The sequence below is a fragment of the Pituophis catenifer genome, unplaced genomic scaffold (assembly GCF_029215685.1).
Source record: "Pituophis catenifer annectens isolate HBS135680 unplaced genomic scaffold, rPitCat1.0.hap2 SCAF_3, whole genome shotgun sequence".
NCBI classification, from domain to species: Eukaryota; Metazoa; Chordata; class Lepidosauria; order Squamata; family Colubridae; genus Pituophis; species Pituophis catenifer.
In genome coordinates, this window is record NW_027256883.1 from 131,727,944 (window position 1) to 131,742,799 (window position 14,856).

General features: G+C 40.2%; 1 protein-coding gene across 1 annotated transcript in view; it reads right to left on the reverse strand.

The window, feature by feature from the left end:
• Positions 1–14,856, reverse strand: part of DPYD (dihydropyrimidine dehydrogenase) — a 560,719-nt gene that overhangs the window by 215,065 nt on the left and 330,798 nt on the right. The window lies entirely within an intron of this gene.

A 14,856-nucleotide genomic window follows, 5' to 3' on the forward strand; every position in this document is an offset into this window, starting at 1 on the left:
CAAACTTATGACTGCTGCATTGTCCTCGTGGTCACATGATCAAAATTGGGCATTTGGCAGACCTCCCACATTTATGACCACAGGGGAGCTTCAACTTCCTCCCACTCACCTGTCTCCCCTCTACCTATGCCCTTTTGGTTGCCTTGCACACTATTGCCCTGTAATAGAATGTATAGCTGAAGATGGGGCAGAGGGAGTAGAGGGAGGGGGAGTAGTTGGCAGTAGCACTGTGGTTTCCCAGGGAGGAGGCAGCACACATTCCAGAGCGGGCCCAAGACCAGAGACTGTGTAGTCCTGTATTGGATGGTAGGGAGAGGAAAAGTTTCAGGATAGGCTCACCTTAGAATCTCCCATCTATTATGTATCTATTAGGTTAGAAGCTTATAACTTTACTTTTTCAAGATTAAACTGGAAGATCCCATAAAGAAATGGACTCAATTGGATCTCACTGTGGCATCTTTGGGCTTAGGCCTGACATGCTCTGGCCACACCTGCTGCTCTCTCTCACTTTCCTGCCAATTTTGCCATGCTGTGTTCCAATTATATCAGCCACTCTGCACTCCCTGATGCTTTGTGCTCCACCATCTAACAGATGCATCAATGGAAATTCCAGCCCCAATTAGGGTCATTAGGGGAAGACTTTCTGAATTTTATACTGGGTTCTTTTATTATTTTTATGAATGATAACTACTATCATTCTACTACTACTACTACTAATAATAATATTCAATTAGTATGTTGATTACACAAATCACAATATCACAATATTGTGATATCACAATATCAATCAAGATATTACCTATAATATCTCCTAGTAAAGATCAAGTTTTCAGGAAGGGGTAATGGTTTATTTTCTATTCTTGGACAGGAACTCTGCTACTACAAAGAGAATTACTAAGTTCTTATTGGCTACTATTGTCATAAGAAAACTGAAAGTAACCTAAATAGTGATGACAACATGAAGAAGTCTTTTATTTTATTATTTTGACTTCATTTTATATATTTGTTTTTGTTTTGCTTTACTTTATTGAGGTGTTGGTTGTTACTTTTAAAGCCCTACATGGCATGGGTCCAGATTATTTGAAGTGCTATCTCTCCCTGATGTGACAAGCCTGTCCCACTCATGCCCACAGAAGAGGGCTGCTACAGATCCCATCTACTAAAAAATTGAAACAGATGGGGTCAAGGAGATGAACCTTTTTTGCTGTGGCCCCATTCCTGTGCAACATTCTACCACTGGAGGTGAGAACTTTTTCCTCTCTTTTGGCCTTCCAGAAGAATATTAAAACCCAGCTTTGCCAGCTGTTCTGAGGTTCTCTGGAGATGGGTGATGGAATAACAAGACCTCATCCCATCCTGTCGGGCTCTTAGCTCTCTTAGTTCAATTTTAGAATAGTTCTTAATAATATTTTACTTTGTATTATTTTAATCTTTCAACTATCTTTTACTTGTTTTATAATCTGTAAATCGTCCAGAGTCACCTTGGAGGGGAGATGAATGGCATAATAAACACACAAACAAATGAACAAATATAACTTTGTTTACTTCTTATATGTGCCTCCATGGTGTTTTTAATGATCTTACTATATTTGCACCAGATTTTATATGTTATTTTAGTTTCAGTCATGATTACTAACTATGAGTGAATAAATAAATAAATACATTCAGGCAGAATTTCCTCAGTAGATAAACTCCAATGTTCAAATGCAAACATTCAGTTTGGTGGCAGACAAGTATTCTTGTGCCATTCACTAAATATAGTCTACATTAGAAGCGAGACGCAGGTTTTGTAGACAATAGGCATTCCCTTTAGGCAAATTTCAGCCCTTATGTTTCTTTAAAAACTGTATATTATGTCTAAATAGAAAATATAATCCATAAGAATTCTGATAATTTTATTCATGTTGCTTTTTGAATAAAAATATTTTGTATGATCATTTCATTTCATTCAAAAATTAGGAAGGTTTAAAGGATATTTCAGATTTAAATTTGTAAATAATCATTAACATTATTGTGTTGTTTGGAAACATCACCTAAACTGAAATTCGTTTATAGAAGTATGTAAATTTACAGGTTTAAAATAAAAACAATTTTAGGTAAAGGCCATTTGGTTAAGGATTTCATAGAGGTATTTGGTTAAGTATCCCTACTCACCATCTTGTCACTTCTGGAGCGATAACATGAACCCCCATTAGTATATGGCAATTAAGATCAATTTACATATTTTAATTAAGATCCATCCCACATAAAACAATTAGGGTAATAGGCATACTAACTGATTTCATAACATTTGGACGTTTTTCCAACTAGATAGACAGGAAACGTTAATTAGCATTAATTAGTGCTGATCTGCATATGTTTGATAAGGCATACCCTCACTACAAATGATTATTTATTCCTGAATCTGCCAAGTGCTACCATAGCAGAAAATAAAGGAACTTCCTTCATATTGTATGTAAATGTCTGGTAATTTTTACTTGTTTTTCTATTTGGACTATATATTATGAAATAAATGAGTAGAAATGAATATACAAATATATACATTCATATATAGAGAAAACATACTAATTAATGTGCAGCAGTTAATAGGCACTGATGACATTTCCATAATAACTGTGAAAATGATGGTGTTTAGAACCTTTTCTATTACATTTTGCCTTTATATCCTGATACTACAAATCAGTATAATTTTCAGATAATTTTTTTTGGCAATCTTTAAAGATGAGGATACTGTAATATATTTAGAAAAATACAGCATTTGTCAATGTCTCCTCCCACTGAAATAACAACAACAGCAACAACAATAATAACATTTGCAAGAAATTACACTTCTCTGCAAGTAAGAACTGGTAGGATTACAAATATATCAAATAGAATATTCTAGAAAAGTAATATAGAAGAAAAAGAAGATGCAAAATAGTTCTGGGACAAAGCACCTGCCACATAACACCCCAGATTTAGCAATTATCAATAGGAAAGAGAACAAAGTCTGGATAATGGACGTGGCAGTACCTAGAAGTGAAAGAACTGGGAAAGATAAGAAAATAGAAAGACGAGCAAATAGAAATAGAATGACTGTGGCAAAAAAGCAAAGATAGTACCAATAGTAAAGGTGCTTGAGGTGCAATCCCAAAATCAGTGTTGTATCACTTGAATTGACAAAATCACCATCAGCCAACTGCAAAAGGTAGACTTACTACAAACAGTTTAGATCTTGCAATAATACCTTTATCATCATGAAACAATAGGTTTGGATACTTACAGAACCGAAGGTTTGAAATATTATTTAGTTAGTTAGTTATTTTTAATCCTGGTACTGTGCTAATAGAAGGATTGCCTTCTTTAGCTTTACAGAACATACCTCTCTTTCTATCCAAGTGAGTATTTTATTGCCACATAACCTCTGCTTAGTGGAGATACTCGAATTAAAGCATTCAAGGCAGCTGTCTCACTTCCTGAATACCTCAAATGAAGGGAATCCAACACCTCTTTGCTTGATTTGTTCTACTATCCCAGGGCTCTTTCAGTTAGGATTTTTTATTTTCAACATTCAGCAAGAATCAATCTTCTTGTAGTTTAACTCTGATATTTTGTGCCTTGCACTCAAGAAAGAAAAACAGATCCTAATATTTTTCGATATGACTGTTGTGGTCTGCCAGCAGCCTGTGGAGCTGGCAGCAGAGTCAGACAGTGAGGAGGCTGGGGAGGAACATGGGCCAGTCCTGGAGTCTGGGGAAGACTCGGAAGAGGGCTCTGCGTCAGAGGCAGAGATGGGGCCAGGGCCACTGGGAGTTATGTGCAGACTCCAGAGCCTCCAGAGTCAGACATCAGAGAGGCAGAGGAACAGGGGGAACTTGTTCCCAGTGCGCGCATGCGCAGAGCTGCCAGAAGGCAACAACAGTTAAAACAAAAGGGACGACTTGGGAGTAAGGCTTGCAGATGACTGGCCCCTCCTATAAGATATAAAGGAAGAGCAAAGGCACATGGGGCTTTGCAGGAAGCAACGTTGTGGATGGCGTTGGTTTGTACTTTGAAGCTCCATTTTTGACTCTGTTTCCGTGTGGCCTTGCCAAGATAATTGCCAATTAGGTCTTTGGCAGCGTGTCAAAGAAGATAAAGGTGGGTGTTTACCAGCCTTATCCGAAGGACTGTGGCAGACTTCTGTTGGACTATTCATAAATTCTTGGTGATTCAGCACGTGCTGTGTATGAAAGGAATTCACAGCCGTTAAAATAAAAAAAAAAGGTTTTTTGAACTAATTGTGTGCTTTTTACTATATAGGGAAGCCTAGGTCAGAACAATGACATTCTTTCAGCTATTTGAAGAGTGCTATTTTATGCCTCTCACCTGTCTATTGTCAAAGCTAAACATACCAACCTTTTTAGTCCCTCTTCATACAGCTTAATTTTCTAAAGCCCTAATATTTATTGCTTTTCTATGAATCTTTCTTACTATCCTGGTCTAGTTTCAATATTCAAAGTGTAATCTGATGAAATAGTATGATAGATTTTTTTTTGCATTTTTAGAAATTATACTGCTATTGATATAGCTTAAAATTACCTTCACATCACATTTTTGGTTCAAATTCAGTTTCCATTTGACTACTAGTACTACAATATTCCAATTGCAAATACTATTACCAAGCTGGATATCCCTCATCCTATACCTGTGTATTATATCTGTTAATTTTAATTCTTTTCTTTGCTGCTCATTTCTGTAAAGTATCAAGATTGTTCTGAATTTTATTTCTGTCTTCTAGAAATAAACACAATTTTGCATTATCTCCAGATTTAATAAGCATTTTTTAAATCATTAATGAAAATAGTGTGCTAAATCCGGGAAGGGAACCTGATAGTCTGTCACTTGATATTCTGTTATCAAAGCTAGAATTTGATGTAGACCCATTGACTATGATTGTTGAGCCAGCTACACATTATATTGTGTAATCCATCCCACACCCAACTAGATTGCTAATGGCCCACATCACAGTTTATATAACATGGCCCACATCACAGTTCATAAAAACACATGTAACATAGGCCCAAAATATTTAGAAAACATTTTATTGTAATTTTATCGTAATATTGTCATACCAAATGTGCTACATCAATTAGTGCTATAAATGAATTGATATACATAAAATATAGACTTTCCCCATAGTTTGTTATTTTAGATATGATAAAACGCTTTAATGGTCACTTGACAAACTTATCAAATCAATTCCTCAAAGAACATATGATTTTTTTAAAAAAATCTGAGTTTATAATCTGATTTTATTGGTAAGATCAATTAAATCTGTTTCTGGAAAAATAAGTTTTCATCTAAATAGGACTACCAGTCCTATTTTTTTTTTAAAAAGTCACAAAAAGTTGGTACTAGTCTTCCACATAGTTTTCAGTCATGACAGGTTGAAAATTCCCATGAGATATTCTATGGGTGAGCGTCTTAATAACGCGAAAATCAATGATTTTATTCTTAGGGCTTTTCAGGTCAGTTCTACCTTTATTGGAATGACTGAGACAGGCTGGAAGTATCCACACAAGGGACTAAATGTCTCACCAAAGCAGATTACTCTAAAACAAGACCCAATCAAGCACACTTAGTTACTGTACTTTATACTGAGAACGTCTTCAACATTTTCAGTCAAACAACTTTAACATCTTTTAAAACCATCAATAAATGGGTAATAAATGCCAAACTAACAAGGTGAAAACAATTCCTTATCTCTGTTCTCTCCTTATGAGACATATTTAAAAATAAATGTTTAATGAGATTGGGGGAGGACAGTTATGTGATAAAAAAGGGGGGGTAATTGAACCAATCACAATCTAACTAGCTTAGATTAACTCTAAATCACTCCCAGTATTATATATTGCTAAACTATTTCCATGCTGCAGGGACCCCAAAATCTAGTTCATCATCCTATTTGGCCTATCTAGTTTTTCAAGAAAAAGAGCTAGAGAGATAAAGCAGGCAAAAAAATACATATATTCACCATTTTGAATTTCACACCTGGGTTCCCGATAAACATGTCTCTCTAACACTAACTGGCTATAAATAAAACTCCAACTAACATATACTCTCAATCAGGCACTTTGCAGAGATATTTCCAGCAAGTATAGGTAGTCCTTCTTTAGCACTGCCTCAGTGACTGTTCTCAGTTATGACAAAGATGAAAAAGAAATTTGCAACCAATGCTTTGCACCTTCTCTCACTGAGTTACATGTTTGCCATCATAATCAGCACACACTTTCCTGTGGCTTATTTATTTTTTTCTTTCCTCCTCTTCCCATGAGTAGATGGTTTAAACAAACTATCTTTTCCTGAGCTGCTTTTCTGGGCAATGCAACAGGTCCCTCAAAATACTAAGGCAAGCAAACAAACTTTGTTCTGTGACTTTAATTAAGGCTCACAACTGCTGCTTGAAATTGACAAGACTCTAATCGGTTTCACAGAAACCTTTTGGGCCTAGCACACTCCTTTCAAATGCATATTCCCATTGTGTGCCTGTTTACTCTTTTATAATACCTACCACACCAATGAATGTAAATAAAAACTGTTTATTCTCTTCTTCCTAATCATCCCAGTGCTGGGATGAACATTCCAAAGAATGGGAAGTAAGGAAAAAGGGATATAAGATTTGCCCGGCTTCCTTAGAAGTAAGTTCTGGAAACCTTCATGGCCATTTGTGTTTATCTGGCTGTTTGGAGTTGTATCCTTCTGATATTGTAAAGCAAAGGAAAACTGAAGTAAAATTGTAAGGACAGTTGCAGTCATAGGATTTTTACTTAGTGACTGCTTTGCTTAATGACCAAATTGTCAGTCCCATTTGTGGTCACTAACTGAGAATTACCCTTACAACCAATGTTTCCTTTAATTTCTTACAGGCAGCATGCAGAAAAAAATGTTTTGTACAGCTTTTCTCAAACTAAGTGCAAATTTGTATGCCACAATGCAAGTGTATGAATAAATTGCAAAAGCATGTAATAGTGACATATTAAAATGTTTATATATTTCTTGGTTAAAATATAGAAACTAATAGTATGTCACAAACATCCTTTAACTTATTTTTTTTACTGTTGGCAAGTAAAATTGCTATGCAATTTCCTTAGCAGTGTTTTTCAGAAATGGCTAGCCACTTCCTTCTTCCTTGAGAGATATGACTGGCACAAGGTCATCCATATTGCTTTATGCCTATGGTAGGACTGCTTAGAATTGCTTATTTTCTTAGACTTACCTCAAACTCACAATTTCCCATGTTGTAGCCTGATGCTTTAAGCACTACATCAAATTGACGACATACACAGAGGGAGACTGGTATAATTACCCTCCGAATATGGTGGGATGACACTGATCCCTTCCACTGCCGTGAGAGGGCAGTGAAGTCCAGCTCCTGGTATGAAGATCTACTCTTGACCTAGTACTATTGGACTATCTGGTGAAGCCCGGACCAGTTTACTTTCCACCTCTGTTTTTTTGTGATGTTTACGGCTGCTGACCTTCTTGCGCTGCAAGACTCCCCCCTCTCACAGGTTTGGCCCTCCTCACTATCGAGGGCCTACCTTGATGACGGATTTTGGAATCCCGAGAGGTGGCATGTTGTGAGGAGGGGTTGTGGGGTTTTTTTGGCAAGTTTTTAGATGGGATTTTAAAGGGTTTGGGGAGGAGGGTGGGTTGTGTGGGTTTGGGGGATAACCCGCGGAGGAGGGGGCCTGGTTCGGCTGAGGGGTGCGGCATGGGAGGTGCGGGACTCGGAGTCAAGGAGGGGGTTAGAGCTTGTGCCGATGATGGGTATCACATCAGTACTGTGGGTGGGAGGGGCAGATATGGCGGGAGCAGGGGGCCATATCATACGGTGGGAGTGCGCACTCGCTGTCTTCGAGCGGTGGCGCGCTCCGGCCCCCAATGCTCCTCTCGTTCCCCGGGTTGCACAGATCCTCAGGGCCTGGGCCTTCGGCTGATGTTATGCAATGGCAGGTCTGTGTTAAATAAAGCCCCCCTCATTTGTGATCTTGTTCAGGAGGGGGGAGCCGACCTGGCGGGTATTACAGAGACCTGGTTGGCCCAGGAAGGGGGGGTCCCCCTCATTAAAATGTGCCCACCTGGTTTTCACGCATTTCATCAGCCGAGATCACAGGGGAGGGGTGGGGGGATGGGGGTTGTCATTAAAGAAGGTCTTGGTCTGAGGAAGGCCACTGTTCCTCAGAGTGCCGGATGTGAGTCCCTCCTTGTGAAGTGGGGTCATGGGGTACAGATGGGCTTGCTGATTACGTACCTGACTCCCTGCCACATGGCGGCGGCCCTGCCTGAGCTGCTCAACGTTATAGCCGTGGTGGCGGTTGATACCCCCAGGCTTATGGTCATGGGGGATTTTAACCTGCCATCCATCGGTGAAGCATCTGAGGCGGCCCGGGAGTTCATGGCTTCCATGACAGCCATGGACCTGACCCAGTTAGTTCATAGCCCTACCCACATGGGGGAAAACACATTGGACTTGGTTTTTGTCTCTGGTCAGTGGTTGAGTGATTTTGAGATAGGGGATATAGCGATTGAGCCCTTGTCATGGTCGGATCACTCCCTCCTTCGCTTTGACCTTCGAACCACCACACCCCACCACAGGGAGGCGGAACCGATGAGGTGGTTCCGCCCCAGGCGCCTGATGGATCTGGATAGATTCCAGGCAGAACTTGGGCCATTCCCTGAAGCTCACAACTCGACTGAAGACCTAGCGGCCGCCTGGGATAGGGCGGCTGCTGGAGCTTTGGACCGGGTTGTGCCTTTGCGGCCTCTGACCTGGCGCTGGTCTCACCTGGCTCTTTGGTTCACCGAGGAACTGAGGGAGATGAAGCGCTGGAAAAGATGCCTGGAGAGCAGTTGGAGGGCCAGCCTTTCTGAATCTGACTGAACACTGGTAAGGTCTCATATTAGGACCTACCTAGTGGCGATAAAAGCAGCAAAATGTAATTATTTTTCTGCTCTTATTGCGTCATCAGATAATCGCCCAGCCTCCCTGTTTAGGGTGACCCGCTCCCTGCTCCACCAGGGAGCACGGGAGGACCCCTTGGAGGGCAGGGCCGAGGACTTTGTGCAGTATCTGTATGACAAAATCGCTCAGATTTGGGAAGACTTGGACTCTGACTGGGTAGATTCAGGAGGGATGTTGGAGGCAGGTCTTGAGAATATTATCTGGGAAGAGTTTGACCCTGTGACTCCTGAAGATGTGGACAGGATTCTGGGTAGACTGAGCGTGGCCACATGTTTATTGGACCCGTGTCCCTCCTAGTTGGTGCTGGTTACACGAGGCTGGCTCCAGGGGATTATTAATGCTTCATTGAGTGAGGGTGACTTTCCTGCCACCTTGAAAGAGGCGGTAGTGAGGCCTCTCCTCAAAAAGCCTTCCCTGGACTCAGCAGTGCTAGCGAATTATCGTCCAGTCTCCAACCTTTGCTTTGTTGTGAAGGTTGTTGAGAGTGTGATGGCGGGACAGCTTCCCCAGTACCTGGATGAAATGGTTTATCTAGATCTGTTCCAGTCGGGCTTCAGGCCTGGGTACAGCACGGAAACAGCATTGGTTGCGTTGGTTGATGATCTCTGGAGGGCTCGGGACAGGGGTTGTTCCTCTGTCCTGGTCCTATTAGACCTCTCAGCTGCTTTTGATACCATCGACCATGGTATCATGCTGCATCGGTTGGAAGAGTTAGGGGTGGGGGGCACTGTGTTGCGGTGGTTCTCCTCCTTTCTCTCTGACCGGTTGCAGTCTGTGTTGGCAGGGGGGCAGAGGTCGACCCCGAGATGCCTTGTATGTGGGCTACCACGGGATCGGTCCTCTCGCCCCTTCTGTTCAACATTTATGTGAAGCCACTGGGTGAGATCATCCGTGGTTTCGGGGTGAAGTACCATCAGTACGCTGATGATATCAGCTGTACATCTCCACCCCGGACCACCCCAATGATGCCCTGGAAGTGATGTCCCGGTGCCTGGAGGCTGTGCAGATCTGGATGGGGAGAAACAGACTCAGGCTCAACCCATCCAAGACCGAATGGCTGTGGTTTCCGGCATCCCGATATAGTCAGTTGGTGCCATCACTGACTATTGGGGGTGAGTCGCTGGCCCCCACGGAGGGGGCTCACAACTTGGGTCTCCTCCTGGATTCACGGCTGTCTTTAGAAGAGTATTTGATGGCTGTGGCCAGGAGGACTTTCTATCAGGTCTGCCTGATTCACCAGTTGCGTCCCTTTCTGGATTGGGACTCCTTACGCACTGTCACTCATGCCCTCGTCACCTGCCACCTGGACTACTGTAATGCTCTCTACATGGTGCTCCCCTTGAGGAGCACCCGGAGGCTCCAACTGGTCCAGAATGCGGCCGTGCGGGTGGTTATGGGAGCGACGTGGCGTTCCCATGTAACACCTCTCCTGTGTGAGCTGCACTGGCTCCCAGTGGTCTTCCGGGTGCGCTTCAAGGTCTCGGTTACCACTTTTAGAGCGCTCCATGGCTTAGGACCAGGGTACTTACGAGACCGCCTTCTGCCACCAGTAGCCTCTCACGGGCCAGTATGCTCCCATAGAGAGGGGCTCCTCAGGGTGCCATCAGCCAAACAGTGTTGACTGGCGGCCCCCAGGGGGAGAGCCTTTTCTGTGGGGGCACCTGCCATCTGGAATGAGCTTCCCCCGGAGATACGGAGGATTCCGGGCTTACGCACTTTCCGCCGTGCCCTCAAGACCTTTTTATTTCAACAGGCTGGCCTGGCCTAACCTCCTTTTTAATTGTTAATTTTAAATTTGTTTTAAAATAATAGGGGTGTTTTAAATTGTTTGGGCCAAATTATTTAATGGGCTTTTATATTGTTTTTAAATTTTGTATTATGTGTGTTTTATCTTTTGGCTGTTCACCGCCCTGAGTCCTTCGGGAGTAGGGCGATATATAAATTAAATAAATAAATAAATACACACTTATTTGCAGGTTATGATATAAATTTTCTAGTCACTTGATAACTTATAATTGTAATCAACATTTTGTAAACATTTTAAAACTTGTTTCTTTTAAGGGGGAATTTGAAACTGTAATTTGGGGGATTTACAAATTATAAAAAGACCAACAATGCAAACAACAGGAAACATACATGTTGGATGGATGAGAAGACACAATATTGCAGAATAACCAACACTGTTCAACTCTAGCTACAGGATAGGAGAACAGTTGGCTCTTCAAATCCTCTCAGAATATCACTAGGATGTGGGAATTGAAACTATCTCTGAAGAACAATGTGATCCATAAGATCTCTCTTGGTAGTGGGGACAGTTTTCCTTGTCTACCTATATTAAAGAACCTCCACAGATTGATTGATTGCTTTCCTCTGGAAACAACCAGATAACATTTCATGATGGTGTGTGTGTGTGTGTGTGTGTGTGTGTGTGTGTGTGCGCGCGCGTGTGTGTGTGTGTGTGTTTGTTATGCCTCTTGCAACTGCACAAGTGTTCAAGGCTCATTCCACATTTGACTTCTCCTTCCAACCTTGTTAGTAGTTTCCCAACCTGTGAACACCTTGTTCTTCACATGGACTATTTTATACTAATTGGCCAGGGATTTGGGGGAAAATGGAGAGCTAGTCAAAGTTTTCCAATTGCTGCTCTAACAATTAGATTTCTGCTTTCTGGGACTGTATTCAAGGAGAGGACAGGAGAGATGCCTGACAAGGTCCAATGAAGCACACAGTATTTGTCAGGGATAGGTAGAGGGGTTTGTGGCCAACACTAACCTTTGTTAAGTTTTATTACGTTTTTTGTTTTACTGGATGTGAACTGTGAGAGAGGCATGTTCCATACTGAAAGACAAACAAATCAGGAATCTGAACTAAATCAGTAGAAAAAGAGAGAGCAGACAAGAAGTTCAGAAAATCATGTGATTGTTAATGGTTTTTCATAGGGATGTGTTGCAGCTTGGGGGGAGGAAGAGAAATTAATGAGATGGTATTAAATTCTTAAACCAGAGTTTTTGTTAATTTTGGCATATAAAATAATTGTGTATAGTGAATGATATAACCTTTGTACGTTTCCTTTCATTATAAATGATGTAAAAGTTTAAACAAAATGATCATACAACTTCTTTCCAGGAGTTAATTTATATGACCTTTCCGCATCCAGAGTACTTTGGTGCTTTGATGGTATGTTCATTAAGTGAAGTAAGTTTCAGATTGTAGCTGTGGTTAATACTTATTAAATGTCAGTGCTGGAGAGAGAAAGTCACAGTGGCCTCTTTATGAACAATTCTTATGAACCATTTGAGGGGAGGGTGGAGGAGAGGCCCTCAATTCAGTAAAACATAATTGTAGAAAAGTTTGAACAAGTACTCAGTTGTATTATGCAAGAAAAGACTTCATGTTTCGAACAGATTTAGTAGACTACTACATTTTGGTTCTAAGTGTGCAATCCACAAATCACTTTGTTCAGAGCAGGTTTAAAATACTGCTGTAAATTGAAATGAGCTGGCTCTAAACTAAATTCTTTATAATCTAGTTCTTGCTTGGATCAATGCGGTTCTAAGTTAAATAAATCAGGACTATTTTTTTCCACATTTATTACAATGGGAACTAAGTGCAACTAAATTTTTAATTATCCCAGTGCCTTTTTTGCTCAAATAACATTGAAGGGTGTGCTTGCTGACTGAATCCTAAGCAGGAGTGGGCAGAATAAAGAATAGAATTTACCAATACATCTCTGAATTGATGGATGACAACATTCAGCTTTCTGGCTCCCCACTAAATTGCTTAAATTGACAATGGGGAAATGAAAGTTTAGGTAACCAGAAGTAGATTTGAAAGAAAGTATGTATGTCATACTAACTAATTTGATACACACATTCAAATGTTATATAAATATCTATAGAAATTCCAATGACAATATGCCAGTTTATGTCCTCTCTAAATTTCTGACTTTTTTTTTAAAAAAAGAATCAATCTACATTTCTGCAATTTTTAGTTATCCCTTGATACAGAATAAACTGCTCACTAAAAGTCTATACTGCTACTATAATTATTTCTGGACTATTAACATTAGTAGCTGCTGTTTCAGAGAAAGATGCAGCATACATAGTTCCTTCCTTGTTGTCAAGAATCTTGGTTAAGGATTTTCAGCATTAGATGAATGTTAAACTTGATAGAGGCATGCAATCCCACAACTATGTTTATATATTTAATGATGGAGGCTACAAATCTAGAGAATGGGTATGAAACAAACTGGCAGCAGTCATGTAACACTAAACATTTAAGAAAAGGAATAAGAAAAGGCCAAGCATATTATGTGAATAAAAAAAATTTAACAGAGCCGGGTAATCTTATGAATTTCAAATCAATTTTTCCCTTCTCTGAATATGACTTCTTTTATGCCCTCCCAGAGACAACAGCAGTTAAAGAAAGCACTTAATCAATATTTTAGTATCTTCCTAGGATTGCTCACGTATTTTTGTGGGAGAAACTAAATCCAGTATTCTGTGGGGAGCATTACAACTATTCATGATAATTTGTTCATTCCTTCAGTGGGCTTCCCTAGAGCTTGTGTCATAATTAAAAACAAAGTCCCAGTGTCTGAATAAAATAGTGTAAGGCTTTTATTCATTGCTGTTTTCATATTACAAACAAACTTTAATAAAAATATGGCTTCCCAACTCAGCATACGTAGGGGAGGTTTGATCTAGCAGAACAAACTCTTACAAAACAGATGCAACAGTAAATTTTTGGTAGTCTCATGTTAGGAACAATTTGGTTGCCTGCAGATAGTAAAACACTATTTAGAGAAGGTTAAGAAATCTAATATGATTAATAATCTAGTGATTAAAATACATGTCTACACTTTAGGTATCTCAAAGAAAATACGTGAGAAGGGCCCACAGGCTGTGTTATTTCAGATGCAATGAAAATTCCTTTCATCTAATGTATACATAAGGTGAGAAGAACAGCACTTGATAACAAAATGTGTCTGGGGAATTCCAATCTTTGTAAAGTTGATATCTGTGACATTTATTTATTTGAGGTTGTAAACTCTCAGTCCTGTTCTGTAACACTGAAAACGGAAACAATGTCTTGAAACAAACTATACAGTAAACTTGAACATTGGGCGCTATTTAACAAAATGAAATTCAGTTGCGAAAAAAGTAAGGTTTAGGCAAGAAAAACCAAATGCATAGGTAGTACCTCGCTCAATAGTAGTACCTGTGAGAAGGAACTTGTAGTCCTAGTGGACAATCACTTAAATATGAGCCAGCAGTGTGTTGCAGCTGCCAAAAAAGCCAACACAGTTCTAGGCCACATTAACAGAGGGATATAATCAAGATCATGTGAAGTGTTAATATCACTTTATAATGCCTTCGTAAGACCACAGTTGGAATACTGCATCCAGTTTTGGTCGCCATAATATAAAAAAGATGTTGAGAATCTAGAAAAAGTGCAGAGAAGAGCAATAAAGATGATTAGGGACTGGAGGCTAAAACGTATAAAGAACGTATGTTGGAATTGGGCATGTCTAGTTTGTTGAAAAAAAGGACTAGGAGTTTTTAAGAAGAGTCTGGACAACCATTTGTCTGAAATGGTATATGGCTTCCTGCCTGAGCAGGGGGTTGGACTAGAAGATGTCCAAGATCCCTTCCAACTCTTCAATTTCTATTTTTTTAAAATTTTGTATTCCATTCCAATCATTTCAGGCATGGCATTTAAAAGAATGTTCAGTATAAGATATTTTAAGACTAGAATGAACATATAAATACTTAGAACACACACACACACACACACACACACACACACACACACACACACACACTCTGGGGATGATAATGCATACCACACAAATTGTGCACTGAAGGCTT